The following is a 23,983-nucleotide window of genomic DNA, read 5'->3' as shown; positions in this document are numbered from 1 at the left end:
CAACAATACTCTGTCACCCTGCTTGTTTTAACTACACTTTTCCTTCATGGCTTTTCTCACAACTGTAATTAATTACTCTTAAAATGCAACATCTGTCTTCTCCCCCAGGCTAGGACTCCAAGAAGATCATGTCCATTTTTGTTTACCTTCACTGCAGCTTCGGAACTGAGCACAGGTCCTAGCAGTGAGTCAGTGCTCACTGAATGAATGGATGCCCAACTCCCTCTCTCTAAACTCTCTAAGGTCAACTGCCTTACACGAGAATCATGGATGGCCACTATAGGCACATTTCCTGAAATACAATGAAAAATAACAGAATTTCCAAGACAAAAAGCCCAACAGGAATTTTTAACAATACGTAATCAAAATAAATTTCAGCATGTTCACATGTTCCAGAGAGAAGGCTTTCAAAGGGTTAGTTACATCATATAACATTGTTGGTCACTTTCAAAAAAAAACATACTGATTCCACTTCAATTATTCTACAGCTATTCATGTGTGTAGGTTTTGCTGAAAAGATCAATTGGTAATGATCTTTCTATAAGAAGAACATAAACATCATTCTTTGATTTGTTGCTGGAGCTGTTTTTTGCAGAGCCTGAGGCTGCCGAAGACTTGACTTTAAACTTAAGTTTCACCTGAAACCTTTACTGAAGAAGGCAAAAAAATTTATTAGCATTCAATTCTGAAAGTTGTGTGCCTCTGCCATTATTTATATTAAACCAATTTTAACACATTAAAAATAGTTTCAAAAATGATGCTTAAGATTCCCCCAAAAGCAGCACACAAGTAAAATACTGATTTTCACAAAGCCCACAGGAATGTGCTTTTCATTTTGAATGCATTCTAAGTAAAATTCTGAAAGTGAAGGAAATCTGACCACTAAATACAGATGAAAAAGGACTAAACTACTTGGCAAACTTTTGAAACATATAAAGGAATGACACGGAGAGATGTTTGCTAGAACAGCAAAGGTGGAGACTGATCAGTAGAGGGAATTCACAGTAGTTAGACTTACCAGAACCAAAAGATTAACTCAAGGATATGCATACACACCAACAGATTCAATCATAAATATTCCTACTTAGTTTCTATTTATTAGGTCTTTACATGTCAGACACTTCACTAAGCACTTTAACTTTTTCTTCACTTAATTGCTACTTTTTAAAATGATCCTACAATGTAATAATCACCATGCTTATACTAAATAAATGGAAGCCCTGTTAACAAGTAAATAACTAGGACCTGAAATGTATTTCTTTCCAAAATTTCTGGTTCTTAATTGCTACACAATGCTGTCTACATAACCCTAAGGGTTAGATAATCCCAAACTGAGAAGCATTTCCTTGGGAAAATAATTTCAGAATCACAAGTCAAAAAATGTCTGGTTAGTCGAGCAAATCTATAATTTAGTAATAAAACCTGAACACAGAGAAGCTGAGAGGTCTCAGCAATACCTCTGCCTTCCGTGGTCCCTCAGGAGTAAGTCAACAACCACTCCAGCATGGTGACAGAGACTAGGGGATGTGCCTACAGTCCTAAGTTCTACTTGAATCTCCAAGGATATCACCAGAGCTTTTCTCCCAGAGGCAGATGAGACCCAGGGGAGGCAGGGGTGGCAGCGGGTGGCGGGAGCAGGGTGGGAATTACACACAAAAATAGCTTCTCTTTAAAGCCCAAGGCAGAAAACTGAAATTTATTGGCTTTCTAAAAGGGTACAGCTAGCAAAAGTCAACAGAACCCACTGACCCATCAAAACCAAGACAAAGTTTCTCTGGAGAACCTTATACATGGAATCCTTGGGCCAACAGCACAACGCCACCAGGCTCAGTTGTCCTGGAAGAAAGCTAGATCATGAGAAAACTGTTCCCAGTTTCTGTAATGAAAGGACTGTTCCTTTGCACCTTAGAAATCTCAGAACAGAGATTCTTCTTCCCAATAAATCATAGAGGACTGAGAACTGGCCAACTCGTCCATTCCTAGCCCAGGAGAATGGATAGTACACATACAGATGGATAGAAGACAGAGAGAGAACGTAAAAGTGGGCAAGCTTAGGGAGCACATATCCAAACTGCAAACAAATAAATGAAATGATGTACAATCTCACTAACATTCGGGGAAATTAAAGTTAAAACCAAGATGCTGAATGTCCTTAAAAACAGAAATCTCACTATGTGAAATATTTTTTACATTATTAAAAGCATTAGAATATAGGGATATACGTACAAAGATTTTTATGTGTCAAAGGAAAACTGAAATAAATTTGATTATTATGTACAGGAAGATGATGAAAATATAGTATGTTCATTGTGAAATATACAACACCAGGCAATAAAAAATGTTTTCTATTAATCTGGAGGCCTATTTAAAAAAGCAAAATCTCTTAGATAAAGAATTTATGTTTATAAGGGAGGAAGAGGGGGAGGGCTAGATTGGGAGTTTGTGACTGAACATACTGCTCTATTAAAAAAAATTTAATTACGTTAATTCAAGTAAAAAAAAAAAGTAGAATAACATGTACAGTTGTGGGTTTTGTTCAGTCACTCAGTTGTGTCTCTTTGCAACACCATTGACTGCAGGATGCCAGGCCTTGCTGTCCTTCACCATCTCCCGGAGTTTGCTCAAAACCATGAGTCCATTGAGTTGGTGATGCCATCCAACCATCTCACCCTCTGTCGTCCCCTTCTCCTGCCTCCAATTTTACTCAGCATCAGGGTCTTGTCTAATGTGTTGACTCTTCACATCAGGTGGCCAAAGTACTGGAGTTTCAGCTTCAGCATCAGTCCTTCCAATGAATATTCAAGACTGATTTCCTTTAGGATGGACTGGTTGGATCTCCTTGCAGTCCAAGGGAATCTCAAGAGTCTTCTCCAACACCACAGTTCAAAAGCATCAATTCTTCAGTGCTCAGCCTACGTCATGGTCCAACTCTCACATCCATATACGACTACTGGAAAAACCATGGCTCTGACTAGACAGACCTTTGTCGGCAAAGTAATGTCTCTGCTTTTTAATACACTGTCTAGGTTTGTCATAGCTTTTCTTCCAAGGAACAAGTGTCTTTTAATTTCTAATATGTACAGTAGTATTTTCTTATTTAAAAACCTGTTTACGTTTACACATATTTGATACCTTTTTATGTACATGAAGACAGGTGGAGAATGTCATGTACTCTGCTATTCATGTGGTTGATTTCAGCAAAGTGAAAACATAAATTCATAAGGAAATCATTCACTTTTCTTTTACATGCTTAGATTTTTCTATCTGGTAGCAATAAGATAATATTTCATAAATTTTTAAAGGAAAAATATTACATATAATTACATTTAATATAGCACAGACTGTAAATTAGATAATATTATGAATTTAGAATATGAATGAATAATATGAATTATTCATATTATGAGTTTAGATAATTGCTTTCAATGTTAAAAACTCATCATTAACTCAGGCATATGACAACCTAAACTATTGCAATACCAGTGGCCACAGAAATAAAAGATACAAGTTCAAGAATACTTAGAATCCTAGATTTATGTGGACAATGAGTGAAAAAAATTAAAAAAAAAAGATCTCAAGGTTTCTAGTTTATGGAGTACATAGGGATTATACAAATTAAAATAGGGAACAAAAGACAGAGCGTATCCGGAAGAGTATATATGAGAAGAGAAATTTAACTTGAAAGTACTAAGGTGTTATGAAATAAACTTGACATCATAAGCATGCACCTGCTGCAAATTTTTTATAAGTTGTCTCAATGCATTTTTGCCTATTTTTCTATGGGATTTTTGTCTTTCTTCTCTCAATTTTGAAAGGTTCTTCATGTTTTAGGAATTTTAGACTTTTGATTTTGCTTGTGGTATTATTTTTGAAACAAAAAATAAATGTTTATATAGTCAAACTTTTCAAATTTTTTCTTTAATTCATCTTTACTTGAAATCATACTTGGGAAATCATTCCCTAAATCCAGATTTTAGTAGGACCCTATATAAGTCTTTTTACTCTGAAATACAATCCATTTTAAGTTTATTTTTGTTTACTGGTAGAAGAAAAGGATATAGTTTTGATCTGGCACATTTATTGTTAGGTTTGTCCCTAACGATTCTTCCATTTTGTTGTTGTTGCCAGAGATTTCTCTAGATGAAAATTTTAAATTTTTAGCAGATATGGAATTTCTGCTAAATGGAATTTTTTCATTATATCTCCTAGCAAGTTGCTACTTGTGTCTATAAGGGTCTCTCAAACTTGACACTGCACTATTCATATCTTGGGCCCAGTAATTCTTTGCTGTGGGAGCTTTCCAGCGCATTGTAAGATATTTGCAGATCTCTGACCACCACCCACTAGATGCCAGCAGCACTACCTTCCCCAGTCATGACAAGCCAGACTGTCCTCAGACACTGCCTCTCACACGGGGAGAGGCTGAGATTGCCCTCAGTTAAGAAACACTGGTGTATAAAAAAAAAAAAGAAAGAAACACTGGTGTATAGGAAGGCAATGGATTTGTGCATGTGAATTATGTATCTCGCACTCTTGGTTGTTACAGTTTCTACCTGTGTCCTGAAACATTTGCGAAATAAAGCCAGAGTAAGATGGTGACCGCAGCCTTGAAATTAAATGACGCTTACTCCTTGGAAGGAAAGTTATGACCAACCTAGATAGCATATTCAAAAGCAGAGACACTACTTTGCCAGCAAAGGTTCATCTAGTCAAGGCTATGGTTTTTCCTGTGGTCATGTATGGATGTGAGAGTTGGACTGTGAAGAAGGCTGAGCACCGAAGAATTGATGTTTTTGAACTGTGGTGTTGGAGAAGACTCTTGAGAGTCCCTTGGACTACAAGGAGATCCAACCAGTCCATTCTGAAGGAGATCAGCCCTGGGATTTCTTCGGAAGGAATGATGCTAAAGCTGAAACTCCAGTACTTTGGCCACCTCATGCGAAGAGTTGACTCATTGGAGAGGACTCTGATGCTGGGAGGGATTAGGGGCAAGAGGAGAAGGGGACGACAGAGGATGAGATGGCTGGATGGCATCACTGACTTGATGACATGAGTCTGAGTGAACTCTGGGAGTTGGTGATGGACAGGGAAGCCTGGCGTGCTGTGATTCATGGCATCGCAAAGAGTCGGACATGACTGAGCGACTGAACTGAACTGAACTGAAGATGGGAGTCCAAAATATCATCTTTACTAGCAGTAGAAATATGATGGGAGAACGTGACCCATGGCTGCGGGTGTGTGGGACTTTTTAATGTTAACCCTGCACTATACACACCCCCACCAAGTCACGAGTAGTGGAGGAAAACCACAGGCTTGTCTATGGGAGACAGGCCCTTCTAACTGACCAGCAGGATCTGTACTGCCTGCAACCAGGCTCCTTCCCAAGAGAAAGGGAAATAGGGCATGAAAACCCAGTTTCTCCTTTAAAACTTCTCTAACAGCTTAAGGGGAAAGAGACACCAACAGCTTCCTCCCAAAGACAAACTCAAGTGTAGGGAGTCAGTGTGCCCTTGAATACAAAGACCCACTCAAAATCCTCCCCAGTAATGTCTGAGAATCACCAGAGGTAACACACAGGTGCCCGGAAACAAGCTGATCTGTTTCTGAGGTACCGTGTTAGCCGGCCATGCCATCTGTGAAATGAGCAGGGTTCTCACACACATGGCAGCCAAGACCCTCACGGCACCCAGGCGAACATGGGATCCACAGATCAACCCAGAGAAGGGGGTGACAGAGGATGAGATCGTTGGATGGCCTCACTGGCTCAGTGGACATGAGTTTGAGCAAACTCAGGGAGATGGTGATGGACAGGGAAGCCTGGCCTGGTGCTGTCCATGGGGTCGCAAAGAGTCGGACACGACTGAGCAACTGAACAACAACAGCTCAGCGAAGGACAGGATAACTCTGTCCTCAGAGGTGTGTGGCACACTTCTTTCCCGGGGGCCCATCAGCCTTGCTTCTGCCCAAGGTACCATGGCTCTTCCTTCAGCTTCTCTCCCGGGGGCTGGGAGCCAGTTCCTTAAACCAGTCAGAGAAACAGGTTTCACCCTGCTATCTCTGCTGTCCTCATCAACTTGGCCTCTTCTCACCATGACTCTATGAACGATAACGCTCCTATTTCCCATTTCAGTCACTCATTTCACCATCAAAAGCCCTCACACTATGTTAGCTTTACAAAGAAATATCCCAAGGCATCATGACGCCACCAGTTCTACAAACAACCAGACTCTGAATCTTGCTTTTAGTACTAGAAAACACACTTCCAAAGGTGTGCACTATTCAAAATTTGTTCTTGGTAATTCAACAATAGTTATGAAGCATTTACTGTGTGGCAGGCATTCTGTCTGAGAACTGATAAGATTTCCATTGACTAGTACTTCAGGGTTAAAGACACACTCTAGTTTATGTGATGGCATGCCAGACTGGAAAGTTCTGCTCAAAATCTCTGACCATGTGCATACCCACAATCCTGGAAGATGACCCCAGGACCTCAGGCCACTGGGCAATTCAGATCCCTCATTAAGTTCTATCTGTCCAGAATTATTCACTTAGACACCTCCTATCTCAGCATCAGGCAGAGCAAGTCACAGGAATGACAAGTGGAATTGTAGACATGACCCTACCATCAACCCCCTGAAGAAGTACAGTCACGTTGCCAATACGAGTTTCTGTCCATGGATGCCTTTGAGGAATAAAACAATATTATTATTACAAAAGAGAATTGTAAGACCTTTCCCTTCCTAAATTCATCAGGTTTAGAAATCATTATCCTGAAACCACTCACCAAGAAGCTGTATTTGGTAGCTTAGAGATGATTTTGGTATTACTTACTGAAAATATACAACCTGGTCATGTTTCTTAAATAATTTGAAACATGCATATATATGTTTCATAAAGAAAAATAAACATGAATTCACAGAAAAGGAGAAAAGAAGTTGTTCAGTGACCGAGTATAATTTAGGCCGAGTTTCCCAGCAGTCGTAGAAATAACAGGAAAGGTGATTTATTACTTATATCTTACTAACATTGAGGAATTTTTTCTGTAAATATTTATGCTAAGAATGTTCAGTTACATCAGTGCACTCAAAAAGTAGTTCTACAAAAGCTGCAAAAATGTGCTTTATAATGCCACATGTGGTGGGCATGGATAATGACTCCTGAAGTAGTCCCATTCTTATCCCAGCAACGTGGGACTTTGTTACCTTATGTGACAAAGGGACTCTGCAGATGCAATTAAATTAAGGACCTTGAGATGGGGAGATTATTTTATATTAGCATGGTGAATCCAGTGTAATTACAGTGTCCTTTGGAGTCAGGGAAAGAGCTGTGACCCTGACACCAGAGGTCAGGTGGTGTGGTCACTGGCTTTTAAAGATGGAGGCTGAAGCCACGAGTCAGGGAATGCAGACAGACTCTGGAGTTTGAAAAAGGCACGGGAACAGATTCTCCCCTGAATCTCCAGAAGGAACATAATCCTACCAATAATTTAATCTGAACCCAGTGAAACCTATTTAGACCTCTGACTTCCAGAATTTAAAGATAATAAATTTGTGGGCTTTTTAAATTTGTGGCAATTTGCTTGCAGAAACCATAGGAAGCTAATCTAGAATTAAGTGGAAAATACATGCAAAATGTTAGCACACCAAACGTGATTAAAAAATGATAAAAATATTGAACTATTCAATAAATGCTAACATGATAATGCATGCTCAGTTGTGCCTGACTCTGCAACCCCATGGACTGTAGCCCTCCAGGCTCCTCTGTCCATGGGATTCTCCAGACAAGAAACCAGAGTGAGTTGCCATGCCCTCCTCCAGGGGGTCTTCCCATCTCAAGGATCAAACGTGGGTCTCCTGTGTCTCCTGCATTGGCAGGTGGATTCTTTACCATTGAGCCATCTGGGAAGCCCTAATATAATAATAGTGGATTATAATGATGAATATTTTGTTCTGATAGTTATGTTCAGAAATTTTGATTGTTAGGTTAAAATGCATGAAACTGACAATATTTGATCATTTTGGCCTATAAAAATAATCATTCCAGATAGTCCAACCTAATATTTCTAAGTCTACTGATGATACACAAGAATTAAAAAGCAAAACAAAATTAAAGAGAGGGCACCAATCTCCTCAAAATTTATCTTACTATTCCCTCGTCAACTCCAACCACCTCATAAGATTGTTATTAAGGATTAAAAGAGATAATGTTTGTAAAGGAGTAACAAGAGAACTAATAGTGATCCTGAATACATGTCAACCATTATTATGCTCTTTAATGTAAATTTAATGTAAAGCACTTCGTTTGTTTTATTCACTGCTGTAACTTCTGCTGGAGCAACATGCATTTTCATATAACTTACTTATTAAAAATTTTAAGCCAAAAAAAATTTCTATGCAGTTTCTTGTAGCGCCTGACCAGTATGCTTTTGTGTTAGCATTGTTCTGTTTAAAAAAAAATTTTTTTTTGAATTAAAAACTATTGCATGGGTTTTATTTTATCAAGTGTCCTGTTTCTCTTTTGTATCATGATTTTTCTCCTTTTGTATATTACACATTATTTCTATTTGTGTAAGAAATACACAGGGGTTTAATAAAACTTGTTTTCACAGATGGAAAGATACAAGTAACAATGTCTTATAGCAAAGGTGTCTTCTTTCTGTCTCCTTCCTAGTTAAATGTAATACAGTAACCCACATCTGCTTTGTTCATGGTAAGTGGCATGGAACTGAACTGGAATTTTAAAGGTAGCAAAAATATAGCAAGACTATTACTGCCCATGGAAGTTACAAACTCTGTCCCAACTTTTCCGCCCCTTGTTATATTAGGTGAAGCCAGGCAACCAGTTATGCCCCACGGTCTATGAGAGAAAATGGTACATGTCCCTTCTAGACCAAAGCATTTACAAGTCCACATGGGACCCTTCAACCCTCAAACCTCCTACAAGAGGCACATGTCTCAGCGCAGCAGCAAAGCAGAGCTTTCTTGAGCCCACATTCCTCTGTGACAGTGACAAGCAGAGCCCCACATGCTCATGTTAGACTTGTGGCAAAACTGAGAAACAAATGTCATGTGTGGCAAGCCACTGAGATTTTTGAAATTAATTGTTATCATAATCCAGCCTCTCTTACCCTGACCAATAAAAAGACAAACATACATATATGTATTTAATAATTTAATGATCCTGATTACAGATTGGTTAGTAATCAGTTGTCCTTACCCTTACAAAAATAATTATTTTCAAAATAACTAAAGAAATTGGTTTGGAGAGAAGATTGGGTATATAATAAAATCACAGGAAACAAACAAACAAAAAACTAAAAACATTGAGTATGATAAACGAAATAACAGACATCTGAAATAAAGTCAGACAAAAACTGAGATGTATGCCACTGGTTCATAACACACATAGAAAGCAAAACAATACTGTAGGTTTCATAGTGCCAGAGAACAGACACCCTTGTTCCACATTAATGGAAACTGTAGGTTATTACGCACTATTAGTGCCTGTATTAGAATTTCAGGCAGATGTTCACCAGCTCACTGCATAACTCTTTGAGAATTTCAAATAGAGACCATCTGAGATACTAGACTGTGAAAATGACCTTCTGCATCAGTGCTTCTCAAACTTTAATGTATATAAGAATCATACAGGGATTTCGAGGAAAATAGACTCCTGAGCTGTGCCTCCAGCTACTCATATACACTATGTCTAAGAAATTTCGCCAATTGGCAATTTCAGCAAACATTCCAGGTGGCTCTGAGGCAAGTGGTCTATGTACTTATCATACTTTGGGGGAAAATTACGGGTCTGTTATCAGAAGCCAGTTAGTAACTGGTTCCAACATAAATGTGAAACACCCTCCTACACATACTCCAGTGCTTGCTTTTCCCTTTAACTGTGTCTTGTCAGAGTTAATTTTATGGTTTTGGAAACTCTTTATATAATATATATGTTTTCTTAACTTTTACTGATATTTACATAATTCTTCCAGTAGCTTGAATGTTTGTTTGCAATAATCAAAACTATTTTTCTAACAAGTAGGTATCTCTGTAAAGATGTGTTATTGTGTTATTCTAATTTTTAGTATCAGTGATGTCACATTTTAGTCTTATTACTTTTTCAATTAGAACAATATGAGGATTGCTATAAGGATTAAATGAGGTATCACATATTATTAGAAGAGTGCTTACAAATCAGTAAGCTTCAATATTATTAGCTATTCTTCACTAGACCATAAGTCTTGGAGAAGGCAGTGGCACCCCACTCCAGGACTCTTGCCTGGAAAATCCCATGGACGGAGGAGCCTGGAGGGCTGCAGTCCATGGGGTCGCTAAGAGTTAGACACAACTGAGCGACCACTTTCACTTTTCACTTTCATACACTGGAGAAGGAAATGGCAACCCACTCCAGTGCTCTTGCCTGGAGAATCCCAGGGACGGGGGAGCCCGATGGGCTGCCATCTATGGGGTCGCACAGAGTTGGACACGACTGACGTGACTTAGCAGCAGCAGCAGCAGACCATAAGTCTAATGAGACCAGAAACTTTCTGTGTTTTATTCATTGCTGTAACTTTTGCTCCAACACATAGAGGGCACAATAAAAATCTGTTGGATGGATCAATGAGCAGAACTATGAAAACTGCTGTTTTACTTTTACCTACTTAGGTTTACACCATTCAAAAGCTTGAGAATTGAAACTTCACACCTGCTGATATTTCTAGATGGCTTTTACCATCTGTCTTGCCTTCTTTGCCCTACACACACTCATCCTCACATCTTCACCACCACCAGCCAAAGGACCATAGTCCTTCTGGTTTGTAATTTGGGTAGGAAAATATTTCAGAATTCCCTCCATCTAGACCATAAAGAAGGCTAAGAGCCAAAGAATTGATGCTTTCAAACTTCAATGCTGAAGAAGACTCTTGAGAGTCCCTTGGACTGTACGATCAACCAGTCAATCTTAAAGGAAATCAGTCCGGAGTATTCATTGGAAGGGCTGATGCTGAAGCTCCAATACTTTGGCCACCTGATGCAAAGAGCTGAGTCATTGGAAAAGACCCTGATGTTGGGAAAGATTGAGGGCCAGGGGAGAAGGGGATGACAGAGGATGAGATGGTTGGATGGCATCACCGACTCCATGGACATAAATTTGAGCAAACTCCAAGAGACAGTGAAGGACAGGGAAGCCTAGCATGCTTCCTGGGGTCCATGGGGTTGCAGAGTCAGATACCACTTAGCAACTGAACAACAACGAGAATTCTCTGAAGTGGCAAGGCTGTTTCTGGAACCCGAGAGAATGCTCAGCTGTGCAAGTTCTGGGACGTGAGGCTGAGAATTATGGGGACCAGCTGGGCAGCGTCAGGTACACCGGGGATACATGAGGTCCTCTCATCGCTACATTCCAGCCATTGCACGGAACATAATAGTCTGTCGAAATAAGTGGGTGATTTGTAAACTTGGAGTTGGGACACACAGGATGCTCAAACCATGAGTGTACAGAGGCCTGGCAAAGTGACGGGGCTGCCACAACCCAACCTGACAACAGCACGTCAGGGAGCATCTCTGTGCTGAGGAGAGGACAATAAAGTTGTGAGGAAGAGAAAGAATTTGCTTGTCTTTTCTAATCTTCTCACAATGCCAGGCAGCTGCATTTTAAAACATTTTGGTGGGGAAAAAATACATAAACCCTTCACAAACCCTATCAAACGCATGTTATCAAATGCGGCAACACATTGTCCTGACAAAGAAATCTTGACTTGCGACACAAGTTACAACACATCTGTTAGTGATTATGATGATGATTTTATTCCCTAATTTTGAATAATGGTTGTGTTCCTACCTTTTAAACCACACAGACATACATTGTACATGACATTAATGTTACATTTGTTTCTCATTATGTGCGTTTCTCATTAACAACTAATTAGTCTTGATTTTTCCCCTTAAATTATGTAGTATTAAAAGAAATAGACCTTAAAAAATGCCAACAGCAGTCAGAGTTAAGTCAATATTAAAGAAATAAGCAGTGGTGGCCCATAGTTAACCTTGCAAGCAAGAGTAAAAATTGACCAAATTGCATGTTTAAATTAACCAAAATAAGTGTGAAAAAAGACTAACATGTTACACACTACATACTCTTTTGTGGAGGGAAAAAAAAAGACTAGGTATGCCGCATTGTGGGCGAAACTGGCTTCAATTAGATTTGAGCCACCAAAGTGTTTTTAATCCCTCTTTCTTCTCACAGTTGGAGATCTGGAGAATGTATGTTTCTTGAAGAAAAAATAAGGAAGAAAATGCTTTCAATATATGATGGTACGTTGGAAAAAAACTTAATGTTTACAAAATATTACTGCTAAAATCTAAAACATCAACTGCCAAACTGAAACACCCTAATGAAGTTGAAGACGATCCTAAACAACATGCTGGTATGAAAAAAAAAATTTTTTTTAAGTATTTTCTTTTTTCTGTGCTATAAATTCTAAAATGTTACATGTCACATGTTAAAAATAAAGATTATAATATTCATTCCATCATTAACTCCAATGCCTAACTGTCCTGAAGTTTAAAATAGCAGGGGATCCCAGTGATGTCATGTCAAGCCCACTAAATAATTCTAAGTCTTGAAACTGTCCTATTTGACCAGAAGCAGAATACTTCTAATTGCTTACCCAGCCAGCAACGCCGCCATCAGGGAAGAGACGCCAAAAGTGGTGCGGCTTCCTGCAGTGTGAGAAGGGAGACGTTCAGCAGGGCCCCAGGTTCACCCTACCCGGCAACGGTTCACGGTGAAACAGTCCTGACGCTGACGTCGCCAAGAGCCAGCAGCTGAAACCACCTTAACACGGTATTAACACTACAACGTGCTTCATAAACTGTTACCAGCTGGAATCGGGAGGAGGGGGAGGGGGAAACCAGGTGAGACCTGAGAGAAAGAGGAGAAAAGAAAGTCATTTCACAGCTGAAAGGGCCAAGGGAGACAACTGAAAATTAATACAGGCCTTCCTCGGGGGCTCAGCAAAGAATCCACCTGCCAACGCAGGAGACATGGATTTGATCCCCGATCCAGGATGATCCCACGTACCTTGGAGCAACCTAGCTCCACAACTCTTGAGCCTGTGCTCTAGGGCCGGAGAGCCGCAGACGAGAGAGGCCACTGCAGGGAGAGATGCGGGCACCACAGCCGGAGTCGCCCCCGCTCCTGCAACTAGGGAAAAGCCCACACAGCCATGAAGACCCGGTATGGCCAAAATTAAATCAGTAAATCAAATTATCTTTATAAAAAAGAAAGAAAATGAATACACATGTAGTGGGGGGAAGGGGACTTTGTGTAAAATCGCTTTATTTGGGGACAAAGACTTACACAGAACAAAGTTCAAGTCATACTTGAACCACTGGAGCTGTTTTACAGGGAATCTCAAGGTGGAATTGGAGAAAGACAAAGCTGTCTTCATTCTAATCAGGACCTGAGTCAGTATTTGTCACACTATAATGTTCATGCACATCACCTGGAGCTCTTGCTAAACCGCAACTTCTGACTCAGAAGAGAGTCCATAATTCTGAAAGGTCCTGGTTGATGGCAGATGGTCCGTGGACCACACTCCACTCCAATACTTTTGCCTAGAAAATCCCATGGACAGAGGAGACTGGTAGGCTGCAGTCCATGAGGTCGCTAGAGTCGGACACGACTGAGCGACTTCACTTTCACTTTTCACTTTCATGCATTGGCGAAGGAAATGGCAACCCACTCCAGTGTTCTTGCCTGGAAGAACACTTGCCGGGAAGCCTGGTGGGCTGCCGTCTATGGGGTCGCACAGAGTCGCACACGACTGAAGCAACTTAGCAGCAGCGTGGTCCACGGACCACACTCTGGATAGCAATGACCTAGATTCCCCTGCATATCAACATATGTTCCTACCAGATAGATTCATTCAAACAAAAGTTACAACTGGTCTGTTTTGCTCCAAGATATTTAAAGCAAACTTAACCCTGGGCTTAAATTAGTGACTTCTCAATCATTTCTCTTTTGTGTACTATGGGTCATATTCTCTGTTTCCTAGCTGCACTCCATAGGAACTATTTGATAACTGGTATTTGATTATTGGTTTTTCTTGTGACCTATGTGTGTGAGAGCACAAGCCAAGTTGCTTCAGTCATATCCAACTCTTTGCGACCCTATGGACCAAGCCCACCAGGCTCCTCCATCCATGGGATTCTCCAGGCAAGAATACTGGAGTGGGTTGCCACGCCCTCCTCCAGGGGATCTTTCTGACCCAGGGATTGAACCCACGTCTCTTAGGTCTCCTGCATTGGTAGGCAGGTTCTTTACAACTAGAGCCATCTGGGAAGCCCCCTGTGCCCCATATACCCTGTATATTGGTTATTCAATTATTGATGAAACATTCAAAAGCTATCTCCTCCTAATATAGAAGGATGAAAGTTTCGGGCTGGCTGATCAGATAATCAGGCAGCAGGCCCCCTAACAAGCCAGCACTGGCCACATCCAAGAAAAGCTGATGCAGGTGAGATGAGGTCTGCAGGACTAAGAAGAACAGTGTATCCTCACGTGGCAGAAATCAGGCTCCACAGAAAGAGAAATTTTGAGACCTCTACCTAGATCTCAGATGTGTTGGTTTCAACCTATGTTTGCACGATAGCAAAAAAAAAAAAAAAAACGGTTTAATAGCGGGCATTGAGAAACATAAGCCCTGTTCCCATGCCCTGTGTAATCCCAAACATTCAGAACTGTAAGAAATCTCCTAAAGGCAGCAGAAAATGGTGGGATGAAATTGGCTAGAAACAGTGAAAACCCTGAGCAACTGTGGGAAATGGAAAGAAACAAAGGCTAATTCCATATGAATCCAGCTATCCAGTCTTTTTTCCCTGGGAATGAATATCAGTCCAAGGAAGTGTTAGATTGGATGTTATGAAAAGGAGACACTGGTCTTCTAAATTGGTTTCTCAACCAGTTACTTAGCTGTCATATAGTCACAAAAATGATGAGAAAGGTAAAATGCGGGAAATAAACTATTATTTTCACATTCTTTATTGTTACCTAAGGTTAATGAAAGTTGCTAAAAAAAAAAAAAAAAGGCAGCTGAAAAGGATAAGACTACATAAGGAAGTAAATTCAGAAAAGTAAATAAAATAGAAAAAGGAAGCATTCATACACCATGAATGCAGCAGAGAAGATTTCTTGAGATGGACTTCTTTGCCAGGAGCCAGAGAGGAAGAACAGAGAAAGAATCACAAGCAGAGGAAAGGAGGCAGAAAGCACTCATGTGTCAGAGCCGGGATGAAATACAAGACCGTCAGAATAAAGGAAGCGATCATAAAACAATATTAACATTCTGAAATATTAAAAATGAAGCCAGAAGCCCCAAATCCTAAATATTTTATCTGAAATAAAATCTGCATATTAAAGCAAGGACTACAACAGGGAAGGGAAAAAATAAAGCCTTCTTCCTCTTTAAAAAATCTTCATCACATAATTTAGACAATAAAATTGTGTGAATTTTAGCCAAGCTAGGTATCTTTGAGTCAAACGACATTCATAAAAGGTGCTGAGCTATCTTCTGTTAAACTCACCGAGACTGTAGAGTCAAAAGAATATCTCCCCAACACCATATCATTCTGAAGATATACTGTTTTCATAAATGTGGATAGCAATAGTCACAGGACACTGTCTTATGTCTGCTTTCTTTTTATTAAAACCACAATTTAAAACACCATCACAAAAGGACAACCCAAAGTCTAGGTCTAAAGCTCTACCCACCTATGAGTGAATGAGTATATTTTCAAACCAAAACTAATTTGAAATATTAACTCGAAATAAATACCTACTGGAAATTACTTTTTCTGCAAGTAAATGTTGCCCAAAAGGAAATGCAGTAGAATAAAGAATAATACTTAGGATAAAGCTATTCTTTTTTTAAGCCTCCTCCCCTTAACATGTGTGCCTTCTTATTACTTCTTAATCCATTTTTTCACTGGAAAACAAATGGGTGGGGTGCCGCAGGGGGGAGCAGAGAGTGAAAAAAGTTATTTAACTTTAGTCTTACAGTGCCATCTAGTGGCAGTAAGTGGCAACACTCGCTGCTGCTGCTGCTGCTAAGTCACTCCAGACGTGTCCAACTCTTAGTGACCCCATGGACTACAGCCTACCAGGTTCCCCCGTCCCTGGGATTCTCCAGGCAAGAGCACTGGAGTGGGTTGCCATTTCCTTCTCCAATGCATGAAAGTGAAAAGTGAAAGTGAAGTCGCTCAGTCGTGTCCGACTCTTCACGACCCCATGGACTGCAGCCCACCAGGCTCCTCCGTCCATGGGATTTTCCAGGCAAGAGCACTGGAGTGGGGTGCCATTGCCTCACTAATCTATTCCAATTATGCATAAAAATAGACTTCCCATGCCCCTACTCAGGTGTTCAACTCTGTGTGACACCATGGACTGCAGCCCGCCAGGCTCCTCTGTCCATGGACTTCTCCAGGCAAGAATACCGGAGTGGGTTGCCATTCCCTCCTCCAGGGGATCTTTCCGGTCCAGGAATTGAACCCGTGTCTCCTGCATTGCAGGCAGATTCTTTTATCACTGAGGCACCTGGGAAGACCAATAAAAGTAGAAATTGCTGCCTTGGAAAACTAGAGGTTATTTCAACGAGTATCTCCCATTTTTGTGTAAGCGCACAAAGACCCGACCACTCTGTGTGTTCTTTAGGAGACTTAATTTTATAGTGCTTTTAGCTTCTGGTTACTGGCTTGTCTCTCTTACCTGCATGAAACAAACAAACAAACAAAAAATACAAGATCAAGGCTATGTTTGCTCTTTTCATGTTCTTTACCCATACTTTATGTTATGGATATACAACATGGGTAATTCAAAACAAGTATTCAGTATGTGCACAAACTTTTTAAAAACACACTCAAGCACAAAACCGCAGTCGCAATCACATTTTGCTTTCTCCCTCCTCATGAGGGACTGAGCAAACCCAAGGGCAGATTCCCCAGCCTGTCTCTTTCCTGCCTTCCTAGCCTCAGCTTCACCATATTGCAGAAGTTATTAATAAGACATGAAAACTGAAGTCAAACAGACCTGGATTTTATTCCTACGTCTTCAATATTATCTATGTGACCAGAAAACATTGTATAACCAGTATAAATTTCAGCTTCTTCATTGATGAAATGAGCTAGTAAAGGATTAAATTTACTGATACATGAAAGGCTCTACAGAGTTTGGTCTGTAGAAAGTGTTTAATGTGTTGTAATTTGCTTTGGTAACTTTCATCCACGACCGGTGATTCACACCGGTCAAATATTCTACCAGTCTCCAAATATCCCATGTATATTCCAGGTCCTGTAACTTGACTGATGCTGTTCCCTTTGCTTAGAGCACCCTGTCTTCAAGGCCTAAGTCTATCCCCTTTCATGACAATTTCCTTAACGCTGCTCTCCTCCCAATGTCTCCTTTGTCTGGCTTGAAGCAGTCACTGGTTCTTGACATGACTCACCTTGTTTCACTAATACCCACCTGCCTCTCCAATGGATCTTCAGCTACTTTAGGACACGACTCTATAACCAGAATGCAACACTGAGAAGCCTCCTGTAGGAGCACTCAGTAGTCACCAGCAGTTTATAACCCTGACCCTAGTTGTAAATGGAGCAGTTCAGACATATGATGTTTTTTAAGCAGAAGTATAAATGACAGTCTCCATTCCAAAGACAGTGCTATTTATTAGAGCAAAACAAGGTTTCAAATATGTGGAAGTAAACAAAGGAAGGTCCTTTCAGTCATTATTAGTGGCAAAGAGACCCTCTGGTAGCACGCCTTGCCTCCTGCCCCTTTCTTTCCGTGATTGCCTTGACTGCAAGGTGGTGCTTATTTGCTAAAATCTAAAGGGAAGGAAAAGCAGGATTCTCTTTCTTGCTGCCCAGAACCAGTCAAACCAGGAAGCCAGGCAAAAGGCACTCCTCTAAACAGCTGACCTCCCCTGGCGTCAGGGTGTGCCATCGTCGGTGTTAGAGCTGATGGGTGAAGAGGCAGGTGAGGAGGGGGTCGGATCATTGCAAAACCACTTTCTCCAAAAGCTTTTAACAGAAGAAAAAAAAAAAAAGAGTAATGTTTTAAAATATTGGGAGTTCCCTAACTAGTAGTTAGGATTCCAGGCTTTCACTGCCATAGCCAGGGTTCAGTCCTGGATCAGGAACTGGGATCCTACAAGCTGCATGCGTGGCAAACAATTATCCTATAGAACAGGAGGAAAATAAATCAAAATCTAAAAAAAAAAAAAATGCTATCTGCCTCATATGATAGGCATATATGGATAAAAGAGTATAAAACTGGCCTTTTAAACCCTAACAAGTTACTTCCGTGACTTTTACATCTTACATTTTATGTTTTCCCAGGACGACTTTTGAACGAAATATCACAATTTTAACACAGATGGACGCTGACCCTGCCTTCACACGACCCTACCTCTCTGGCCCACCCCCATCTCAGCCCTGGTGCCAATAAAACTTTATGAGCCAAAACAGGCAGTCAATCCTTTTAGGCACAGGTGGCCAATTTGACTTTCCTGAAATATCATATTTAATCTTGATTTCTGAGTTGTTAGATGTCATCTTATATTTTGTATCTGAAGTGAGTGTCTTGCCCTCCTCACCCTATCCTGGCCCCTCTGACTCATCACTTTCTTCTCAGGGTGCCTCCTACCAACAGGTAAGCGAAAAGTTCAAGGAAACGTGGGCCAGGAGGGTCAAACCATAGTTCCCCATCTGTCTGGCAAGAGAGGGTGTTTGGGGGGAGCTTTTGAGCACAGGACGTAAGGAAGACCAGAGTCCTTCCATGGAACTGGACTTGGCAGAAAAGAGTTCTCACTCCGCTGAGGTTGCTAAGTTTGGAAGCCAGGACTGGGGCTGCCAGCAGGCGTCTTTTCCGTCTTTTGAACGGGCTAGTGTGCGGAACAAAGCCAATCAGAGCCCGGCAGAGATAAAAGTAGGATGGAAAGAGAACGTGAGTGCAGCGGTACTGAGGTCCCTTCTAGGATCTGAGGTCCTGGTTCCTCCAGCAGTTCCTTTGGGCCTGTGAGCTATTCCAGCTAAAAAAACCATCCCATTTTCTTTCTTCTCGAGGTGATTTGAATTGCATTTTTTTCACACATGTCCAGAAGAATCTTGAGCAATTTCAGGATCTCATCATTAAAGATTTTTGAGGTCTACTATTATTTTTCCTAAATCCTTGTGGCTAGTCTGACCCTTAGTACCTTCAATCCCAAGATGGCAAATCCTCCCATAGAGATCTAACTCTTGTCCTGTGACAAATAGAAGACTGTTTAAATAACACGACCCATCTCCTGTGGCCTGGGTCACCAACTGTTTCTTAATATGTGTGACTTCAGGAGAGGCTATAGAATAAGAAAATGACTACAAGGCATCTAGAATTCTTTGCCCAAATGTCCAGGAAGCTTAATAAAGCTAATAACAGCAGAGAATTTCTTCCTCGAGTGAACCCTATTGAGAAAATCTGTCTTCATAAAATGTCAGACACTTCACCCGACTTTCTCCAGGGAAGCTGGAACTCAGAATGAACGTGGTTACAGGAATTCTTCCTCTGAGGGTTCCTGGCCATATGTGAGTTCTCTGAGTAGCTGATTCCTTGGGCCTAAAACATATGACAGGGCACTCAGCCTTGATTCATCGCACAAGATGAAGCCCGATATATATATATATAATATATATATATTTTTTTAACCTATCATAAGATGGCCTGCAATGACTCTTAATCATCTTAAGTGAGATCCTAGGGATCTGTACATTTCCATTTAAAAGGTTTAATTTTTGTTTAAAGAGAGGTTATGGTCTTGTGCTGCCACCCACAGATGCCAGCTGAACAGGGTTCAGAGCGCTGTGTTCAGCACTAAGCTAAGCCCTAGGGGGTCATTGTGAGACATGGGTCGCCCTCTGGTGGCTCCAGGTGTGAAGCCAATAAGGGTTTAAGGCAGAGGCTGAAGGCATGAGACCCCATCTGCAGAAATTCTAAGTGAAGAAGGAGAGCTGTTGTGTACAGGTTGTACCCTGCCGAAACAGTGCTGTAATCTGCCTCTTAATTTCTAACCAATCTGTGCATCCTGGTGCCTGTCTGACTGCCCCACCCGATGGGCGTGCTTTTGCGATTTTTCCAGGAAGAAGCAGGATTTCCTAGAGGCCATCCTTGTGGATGACAGACCCAGGGTCTGAAGTCCCTGCTCTCAACAGTACGACCGAAGCAAGGCGAGCAGAACCATGGCCCTTTCCGTCCAAGTGAAAACTACTCAGGATTCCTGTTGTGAACAAGATAGCCAAGAGCAGCAAAAAACTTTGATCACAAAATGAACTGATTTCTGATAATCAAGTGAAACTGACAAACAAATCATGTGTGGTAGACATAATAAGCCCCCTGGGCCCCTTAGAACTAATTCTTTAAAAAAAAAAAAAAAGGTTTGGTTCCTAAAGAATTTTGAAGATGATCTTGTCTCCTCCAATAGGATTAGGGTTTCCTCTCAAATTCTAGCAGCCCTGAGCCTTGGGAAGGACAATTTTAGGTTCTCCTTTAAAAAGACACATCTCAACATTTGAAATGTCTTTTTCTTCTCAGCACAAGATAAAGTTTTTCTGTTTACAGGATCCTCATCACTTTCATTCTTCTTTCTTTCTTTTTACACAAATAAGGACTCCAAACCTTCTTGAGTTTCTCTTTGATTTGTTCTGTTCTAGAATTCAGACAAAAATTGCTGTCACACAGAATCCACACACCCCATTTGGCACAAAGAGCAGAGTAATCTGTGAGTGGTCACAATGCATCCTGCATCTGCCTTTGTCCTGAACACGTCCACTCCTCCAAGAGTACTTAGTATGGAAACTGCTGGGTTTCTCTCTCTCCTAAACCCAACCCCTAACTAATGTATCATAAATCATCACAATTCTCAGAAATCCATTTGAAGCCACTTTCAACTAGGAAATTTAAACACTTTCATAGCAAAAGGAACACAACTCTCCAATGCAGACCACAATTCAAGATTACTCCAAAACTAAGGCTTCGTCTTTATAACTCCTAAGATAAAACCCAGATGAAGATTAGAAATAGCATTCTTTCTTTGTTACATGCTATTTTGGAGAATTATTTATTCTGGCTTTGAAGGATTTATCTCAAAGGAATATAAAACTAAAGTCGAAGCAAATTTGTGTGACAGATGTAACTTTGACAGCCCTTCTTTCATAGAGATGACTAAAACTGAAGAAATGCCCCTGAATTCAACTAATTGTTCTCCTTCTATGAAACCGTCTGCTTAACGGACATGTCATATTTCCCAGAGACTTCATTTAGGTTTAGATTTATTCAAAATAATCTTTAGCCTTTGGTATTCAAGAAAATGACACTGATACTGAACATTCCACGTGAATTATTAGAGGAAAGGAGAACAGAGCTTCATACTAACCTTCCTTATCCTTGAAACAGAAAATGTTCCAAATGTAAAACCCTTCTCACATTTAATCCATGAATTTAAGCAAGTGTGGAGACCTAACTGTAAATTAGTTGGATACTGTCAGTGCCCTATTGCCCAAGCAATTTTGAACCCCACATGCTAGCCTTGTGCAATGAATTTTCCAGGACCAAATTTGATGGGTATAAAACCTCCTTAATCAACCGACAAGGCTAAGAATTCCTTTATTTGAATGTGTATATGAGTGTGCACATAATGTGCAGGAGAGAGAGTGTTAAAATAGACTGCAGAGGGTTAGTCTTACCACTCCATTTTTTTTACTATATACCCTCTTTTAACTATTTATAATTAACCAGCTCTGCCAGCAAATCTAAATTAACAAATGCCATAAGATTTTGCTATGACTCACTATTCAAAAAGCAGAGCCTTTGTACCAGAGCCAGAAGAAACACTTAAGATATGTCGTGGCTTTAAGAAGCTCACGATCACAGTATATGATCAGCTAGTAGAGCAAAAAAAAAAAAGAGGCGGGGGGGAGCTTTATTTTTATTATGAAGTTCTTCATAATAAAAATAAGTAGAAAAGTATTTTGGCAAGACGCCTCTAAGCTGTCTTGTAGAGCTAAAATTCTGCGATCGGATGAGTTCATTCTACTTTCTTACATGTGTTAGACTTTTTAAGTCGGAAGAAGAGTGAGAAGCCCAGTTTACTATTGTTAAAGTTAGTTTCCTGTACCGATACTCCAGGAATGGAAGAATAATGACAAAAGGTAATCTCAGCAGCTTTCTTCTAGCAGCCTAGACCACTTTCAGTCCTGAATCAGAGTTTCAGTTTCCTAATGGTTGCCCAACTTTCTACTGCAGCTCGTATAACTTCTACTTCTCTTGCTGCTCACTCGGTGACAGTGCTTTTCTTCCTTCACCCTCTGGCTCTTGTACGTGGTGGCCTTGGAAACCTTATGGAGTCTACTCATTGCTTTCTTCCTGTGTGTCTCTGTGCTCCGAGTTGTTTTACCATTCGTGTGTCTCCCTCTGAATGCCTTAAGAAGATCTAACCAGGACCAGACTCGCACTTCCTGGACAGCACCCTGTTTCCCAGGGCTCTCATGCCAATGACATGCCTCCCCACCAATCACAGGCCAGCACAACTAATCAGGTGCTAATCTTTGATCCCGACAACTGTGCTCCCAAGCAAGATTCCCCTATGCCCAGGGTAAGGACCACCCTGTACCTGTATCCTTCGAGACAGGATATGGAGTTAAGTGACATTAAAATAAACACCTAATGTACTTGGTGATTGCAGCAATGAAATTAAAAGACACTTACTCCTTGGAAGGAAAGTTATGATCAACCTGCTGCTGCTGCTGCTAAGTCGCTTCAGTCATGTCCAACTCTGTGCGACCCCAGAGATGGCAGCCCACCAGGCTCCCCCGTCCCTGGGATTCTCCAGGCAAGAACACTGAAGTGAGTTGCCATTTCCTTCTCCAATGCATGATCAACCTAGACAGCATATTAAAAAGCAGAGACATTATTTTGCCAACAAAGGTCCATCTAGTCAAGGCTATGGTTTTTCCAGTGGTCATGTATGGATATGAGAATTGAACTATAAAGAAAGCTGAGTGCTGAAGAATTGATGCTTTTGAACTGTGGTGTGGGAAAAGACTCTTGAGAGTCCCTTGGACTGCAAGGAGATCCAACCAGTCCATCCTAAGGGAGATCAGTCCTGGGTGTTTATTGGAAGGACTGATGTTGAAGCTGAAACTCTGGTACTTTGGCCACCTAATGCGAAGAGCTAAGTCATTTGAAAAGACCCTGATGTTGGGAAAGATTGAGGGCAGGAGGAGAAGGGGATGGCAGAGGATGAGATGGTTGGATGGCATCACTGACTTGATGGACATGGATTTGGGTAGACTCCGGAAGTTGGTGATGGACAGGGAGGCCTGGCGTGCTGCGGTTCATGGGGTCGCAAAGAGTCAGACATGACTGAGCGACTGACTGAATGTACTTGGACACCATACATTTTCTTAGAGTATACCTAGACCATCATCAATTTACACTGCATTTGGTATATCCACAGGATGAAATTTAGAACATTTGACTGGGCTTCTGCCCATATAGCAAAATAAGGAAGTCCTAATTTCTATATGAAGACTACTACTGCAAAAATTTCACACTTAAAAAAAGAAGTTAAAAGAAAATTTTAAAATTCATCCACTGCCTTTTCAAATTGTCAGCTCAAAGTTATTAACGTAATAAAAATGTAGATGTAGTTTCTGATAAAAAATCTAGATGTTAAAAAAAAATAATCTAGCCACAAAGATCAGAAACATTTATCAGAGGGGCTTATGTTTCTGATAAATATTTAAGTGTGTAAGGCAGAAACATTGAAGACAATAAATACTTTATAGCTGGCACTTTGTCAAACCTATAAGTGGCTCAGCCTTAGGATTTTACATCATCACTGAATTTACAGTCATTTGATAAGTGGAACAGGACAAGAATTACTTCTTTCTAA

At 40.7% G+C, this 23,983-nt stretch overlaps 1 long non-coding RNA gene across 2 annotated transcripts in view; it reads right to left on the bottom strand.

Annotated features, from left to right (window-relative positions):
• Window positions 1-15,028, bottom strand: part of LOC139184229 (uncharacterized) — a 309,385-nt gene extending 294,357 nt beyond the window's left edge. For both annotated transcript variants that reach the window (XR_011567805.1, XR_011567804.1), the window contains exon 1: window positions 12,668-15,028. This is a non-coding gene — a long non-coding RNA (uncharacterized lncRNA). The remainder of the gene's footprint in view (window positions 1-12,667) is intronic.
• Window positions 15,029-23,983: the final 8,955 nt, after the last annotated feature.

The sequence above is a fragment of the Bos indicus genome, chromosome 7, assembly GCF_029378745.1.
Source record: "Bos indicus isolate NIAB-ARS_2022 breed Sahiwal x Tharparkar chromosome 7, NIAB-ARS_B.indTharparkar_mat_pri_1.0, whole genome shotgun sequence".
Lineage (NCBI taxonomy): Eukaryota > Metazoa > Chordata > Mammalia > Artiodactyla > Bovidae > Bos > Bos indicus.
Note: the sequence above shows the minus strand (reverse complement) of the source record. Positions and strands in the feature narration are given on the sequence as shown.